General features: G+C 32.0%; 1 long non-coding RNA gene across 1 annotated transcript; it reads left to right on the top strand.

Annotated features, from left to right (window-relative positions):
• The first annotated feature begins 5,866 nt into the window (after positions 1 to 5,866).
• On the top strand, positions 5,867 to 6,374 carry LOC115983641. The gene is made up of 3 exons (XR_004090135.1): positions 5,867 to 6,053; positions 6,160 to 6,186; positions 6,310 to 6,374. It is a non-coding gene; the product is annotated as an uncharacterized LOC115983641 (long non-coding RNA).
• The last annotated feature ends 8 nt before the right edge of the window (positions 6,375 to 6,382 follow it).

Raw genomic sequence — 6,382 nt, 5'->3', positions numbered from 1 at the left:
GTGTAAATAGCCAATTTGTGGAGGGATTATCATGAAAGTTGTTTTTAGAGAGAGTTAGATTTCTCAAGAAACTTAGATTTCCAACATGTGGAGAGATGGAGCCTACCAGTTTCAAAGATTGCAGGTCCAGTTTGGTGACCCTCTGATGTCGGCGACCACAAGTAACCCCTTGCTATCGGCAAAAGTGGATGCTGTCATTCCAAAATGTCATAACCCCAAAAGTGTCCAGGGTGATCTTGGATCTGAACTCGAGCAACGCCAACCGGTCAGTCTCATTATTCCCACCAACCACAAAGGTTACAAACAAGCCACACCATAAGAGAAGGATAAAAGCATGCATGGAAAAAGAAGAGGATGAAGGAGCTGAACTCAACTGGGAAAACCCCATGCGGAGTCGTGCTTGATACGTGTGGATGTTGGTTTATTAAAAGATTCAAAACAGAGCAGAGGGTTTGATTTCGCTACTTAATTAGTGCTGATAGGAAAAACACATTTATGAGAAGGTGGAGATTGAAGAAGAAAGACCAACCCAAAAGACTATGAGGACTTTTATTCATGGTTTTAAAAATTAATATAGTCAAAGAACTGGAAAATGGATTGGTTATCGGTTTTATAGTCCGATCGGGATCGAACCAATGGTTGAACCAATGGTTGAACCAATGATGCTATAAATAATTTAATTAATAATTTTTAAATTATAAAAATATAAAGTGTTGAGTTATGTGTATATTTAACTTTGATAATGTTAATAAGTTTTTATAATTTCAATAATGCTAATAATTTTACACAAAACTTATCTAATAAATATTATTTAAATATTAAAAGTAATCTACTATAGGTTACAAATATTGTTAAAAGCCTCCATGATAATAGTATATAAGTTGTGAAAAATGATAATACTACTTTATTGGGATCTACTAGTGCAGCATGTGTCTAAGAAATAAGAATATTTTAAAGGGTTTAGCTTGTTTCCAGTGGCCAGTGGCTACTGGACACGTTAGGATATAGACACGTGTTCAAGAGTGAACACATGTCCGCATCGCAACGTGTCCAGTGGCACTAGCCACTAGACACAAGCTCCTCCCTATTTTAAATGAGAAGGCATATTGACATGTGGATCATTTAATGATTGAACGGTGAGGATTAAATCATCTGATATTGCTAGGGTTTGATTCATGAATATAAAAGCAACACTTAGTGCCGCCATTGCCAGATTATATTTTCACCATTTATTAGACCATCTTCCATTTTCGGAGGCCACTAAACTCGCAAAAGCCAAATCAGTCCTTTCTATTAAGAAGTGTTGCCGGTATATATATTTGCTCTTCCATTTCCAGTGGCTACTTCATCCTCTGTAATATAGATCAAGTCTTGCATTTTGTTTGGTTCGCCATCTCTCCCTCTGCCATGGTGTAACTAGCGTTCTACTTTTATATTTTGTTTTTGTATTGTGCACAAAGACTTTGCCCAACTATTCCAAAACCGGTTAAACTGGAACGGTTCTCGGTTTTACCTATCAAACTGGCAATTTATGGTTAAAGCCAGCTTTTCCTTCATTTTCGGTTATTAATGACAATCAGACCAGATTAATGTTCGGTTCCCAGAAAATAAAAGTTTTTATTTTCATTTTATTTTTTTTAAGTAAGAAGAAGACTACAAGGCACCTAGTGGCCCATTGTTATGTTAGGACTCAGGTAGTTATAGGAATACCTTGACTTGTAAAATAAATTATTTACTAAACTAATCTATTATGGCTGTGCTAAAGAAAATGTTGAACACTAGTTTGAAAAACATAATAATTTGGGTTTAACAAAAATAAGTGTAATGCTACATCCACAACTTATTTATAATAATTTCACAACAAATTTTATGCAGTAAATTATTATTGATTCTAATTCGGGGCTAATATTAACATCACTTTTTTATCTACCAATAATAACTTGTTGCATAAGATTTGTTGTGAAAATATTGTAGATATAGCATTTCTCTAAAAATAATTTTTGGTCTCCCAAACATAATCCTTAACCTCTTAAACACCCCCCCCCCCCAAAAAAAAAAAAAAAAAAAAATCTTAAACGACAACAATAAAAATTAGCCTAAATAACAACAAAAAGAACCCAAACTTACAAAACTAGATCAAACAACAACTAGATATAGAATAATTGGATATAATTTATAATGATATATATATATATATATATATAATGGATATAAAGTACACCAGGACCAAATTATTAATGTCGGGGCTTGGAAGCTATAGCAAGTGAAGTCTATCGACTCAGAAATGGTTGAGAAGTGTTCTGTAGTTGAAGACTTTGTAAAACATCGAGTTGGACAGGTCTTTGTAGTCACGTCATTTCTATTTGATTAGCATCATAAGTCACAACGAAACCAACTAAAATGGCTAGAAATCAATCGGTTTCGGTGTATTTCGGTTTCAGTCGGTTTTGGTCGGTTTTCGATTTTCCAAAGAGAGGGTTATTGATATTTTCAAAACCCTAACTTTAATCACATATAAAAAACAAAGTTATAGAGCAATAGAGAGAGAGAGAGAGCTGTTGAACAAATCAGAACAACAGAGAAAGAACAACTTCCAACAATATTTGTTCAACAATTTACACATAGATTCCAACATAAAATTGAAAATGTTTTAAATTAGCAAAAGGGTCTAGACAGAACTTTATAGTTGCTGCACCATAGTAGGAGCCAAAGTATGTCTCATAATGCTTGAACCTACCACCATGTCTCTATAATGAATTTTCAATCTGAATTGAAGAAAGAACAGAGATATGTGACCCAGAGAGAAGAGAGAGGCATGGCCATGGTCCATGGGACTCAGAGAAAGAAAATAAAAGAAAAGAATGAGGCGGCTAAAGTGAGAAGGCAAGAGATTTAGAAAGAAAATTAGAGAAGGAGGTGGCTGAAGTGAGAAGGGTAGAGAGAGATAGAGATAAAAGTGGGGAAGGGGGTAGCTGAAGAAAAGAAAAGAGAAGAATAAAATAGGGGTATTTATATCATGCTACTACTAGGGTTTTAAAAAATTAAATAGAAAAAAAACCCACGTGAAGGCTCGAACTTGGGAAACTTGGGATCAATTAGCCAAAACACAAGGAGCGTACCACTAAGCCACTGATTAGTAATATCTTAAAGTTACATACATATATATATATATATATATATATATATATATTGGTCAGTTTGGTCAGTTTCGGGGTGAAAAAATCCAGCACCGAAACCAAAACTGAAACCGAAGCATTTCGGTTTCAAAAAATTCAAACCAAAACTAAACCACATTGAAACCAAACCAAAAATTGAACTTGATTCAGTTGGTTTCGGCTGGTTTTTTCAATTTATCGATTTTTTTGCACACCCCTAGTCATGATTTTTTTTGAAATACAAAGGCTCTTAATCATCATTTTTTTTTTAATTTTCATAACTTAATACTTTTTTAATACTTTTTTTAATTTTTTTTGACACATCGATGTGGATTATATTATCTTTTTATATTCTTGATGCTTACAAAATATCTTGATTTTAAGAAATTACGAATTATCTCATCCATAAAAAATAAACGAGAAGCTTAGATCTAGTGCATGCATTGAATCTGATAAGATGCTGCTACAAGGCTTAGGCAATTTATTATTTATTAATGTCTGAGTAATAATAATTGCTAATATAAACTAGTCGCTAACCCGTGCGATGCACGGGATAGTTAAACAAAATTTATACACATTCACTTTTATTGGTACAATCATTTGAAAATAATTCTAACTAATACCCAAATGTAAGAGACACATTGACTTACTATTTAAAGTAGCCTTCTGAAAAATTTACACATATTGTACAACTGACTCTTAATTTCTCATCAACAATAAAAACATGGAAATTCAAAACATGGAAAGAAAATAAAAATTACAACAATTAATTTCATTATCTTTCATGCTATACTTTGTAATTGTACGGAATTAAGTCTCAATTTAAGTAGTTGTAATAAAATTGGCTTCTACTATTCTCTATTCTATAGAGATATGAACATATTGGATTTCTCAAACAATTACCGGTATTGCAATAAAATGATTTATTATTGAAAATAAGAAACAAAAAAAATCTGTCTATAGCTTAAGAAATACAATATACTAAAATTAAAGAGATAAAATTTTTGGAGGAAAAAATATTATAGATAATTTTAGAAACAAATTATACACTTAAAAGGGTTAGTAATTTATAGCACTTACCCCCCACTATTAGTATACAGACACCAAGTGCGGTCGTCGTAATCTTTTGAAAGAACATTCCCCAATTGAACCCTATCAAAAAAAAAAAAAAAAAAAAAAAACACCCAATTAACAAAATTGATCCAAAAGGGTCTAAAAAGCACACAAAATCAATTCAAAAAACAAAAATATGAGACAAAGTAATTACTTTCCGCTGCAATGAAATCGTCTTTTGTATTGCTGTTCCAAATTGCAACACTTATCTCTCTAAGGCCTTCAATTAACGAATACACAAACTTCTCTTAGAATACCGGAGTATTATGACCATCTATACACACACACAAAAAAAACAAAATCAGCATAACTCACTATTACTCTATATAAGCCTCAAAAATATAAAGAGAAATTAAAGGAGTTGAATTTTCACGTTTGGAGAGAGAGGGTTTGCAGAAACTATGGCTTTATATTTCTTAACTTGAGAGAGGGATAAGGTTGCTAGGGTTTTGAGGTGTTATAATGTTTTTATTTTTATTTTTTATTTTTTAAATATTGTGCTGACGTGGAAGCAGAAACTGTGGCTTTATATTTCTTTACTTGAGAGAGGGGTAAGGTTGCTAGGGTTTTGAGGTGTTATAATGTTTTTATTTTTTAAATATTGTGTTGACGTGGAAAATTGTGGTGCCAGCAGAGACTTCGGTTTTATATATATATATATATATATATATAAATTACTTCAAGTAATATATTAATATTTATATAGAAATTTATTTAGTTTTACATATATTATACATTTCTTTAGAGAGTTTTAATCAGACACCAATTGGTTTTTGGTGTAAGTGGGGATTGAACCGTAATCTCTCAGTTAACAATCAAAAACTTTACCAGTTGAACTAACTGGAATTCACACATATATTATACCTATATTTACTGAGATGGAGAAGTAACTTTAACATAATTAAATTGTAAAGTCCCAAATGAACTTCATATTGAGAAGGATTATTATTTTTAATTCCCACCAAATTACCACCAAATTACGTTTTATATTATACTATACTACCTACAAAAATTAAATATTTTCTTTTTTTTTTGCCCCCTTATCTAAAATCCTTAATTCCCCCTGCCCCCCTTTTTTTTTTTTTTGAGAATGAAAAATCCTTAATCCTTACTCACTACAAGAAATCTGGGTTTAGACGGCGTTTTTTTTAGTGACGTTTTTTAATTCGTCGCTATAAGTGATATACTGTGACGTTTCTGAAAAACACCGCTAAAGAGTAAGTGTTTAGTGACGTTTTTTAGAAAACGTCACTATAACTCAAACAATAGTGACGTTTTTGAAAACGCCTCAATAAGTATAGTGCAAAAGAAAAAAACTCTTGCCCCACATTTTTGACTTTTCCGCATAAACTATTGCCAACAAAGTGCAAAAGAAAAAATCTTGCCCCCCATTTTTGACTTTTCCACACAAACTTTTGGAAAAATTTCATTTCCCACACTTTTTTCCCTCTTCTTTTTTTATTTTTTTTTTATTTTTTTATTTTTTTATTTATTTATTTTTTTTATTTATTTATTTTTTTTCACTTTGTTTTTCTTTCTTTTCTTTTGTTCACCGTGTCCCACACTCCCAGTTCACTTCTTCTTGTTTTTTTTTTTTTTCCTCCACTTTATTTTTCTTTTGCTCACTTCGTGTCCCACACTCTCAGTTCTCTTGGTTCTTCTGTCTCTCTTCTCCCACGTCTCTAATCTCCAAAGTAGCCACACTTCTTCTCCCTCAAGCCTCCACACATTTTCTCTCCTCCCTTGCCACCCCAAGCCACTGCTGACCCACCATTTCTTCAAAGTGTAAGTCTTTGTTTTTGACTTATGGGTTTACTTTGATTTGGTTTTTCTTTAATGGGTATGGAGCTTTTGTACTAATTTTTGCTCTTTTTCTGTTTTGGTTGGAAAGTTTTTGTTGTTCAAGTTTCTTTAAAGTGTAAGTTTTTGTTTTTGGCTTATGAGTTTGCTTTTGATTTGGTTTTTCTTTAATGGGTCATAGAGTTTTAGTGCTAATTTTTGCTCTTTTTTTTTTTTTTTTTTTTTTTGGAAATTGGTACAGGAAGCTCTTATTCAGATTTGGCTATTTGAGCAAAAGGACCTGAGAATCAAGGGCTGAATGATTGTAAGTTTAT

Source organism: Quercus lobata, chromosome 4, assembly GCF_001633185.2.
Source record: "Quercus lobata isolate SW786 chromosome 4, ValleyOak3.0 Primary Assembly, whole genome shotgun sequence".
In the NCBI taxonomy this organism is placed as follows: domain Eukaryota; kingdom Viridiplantae; phylum Streptophyta; class Magnoliopsida; order Fagales; family Fagaceae; genus Quercus; species Quercus lobata.
This window is presented reverse-complemented; position numbering and strand designations above follow the sequence as displayed.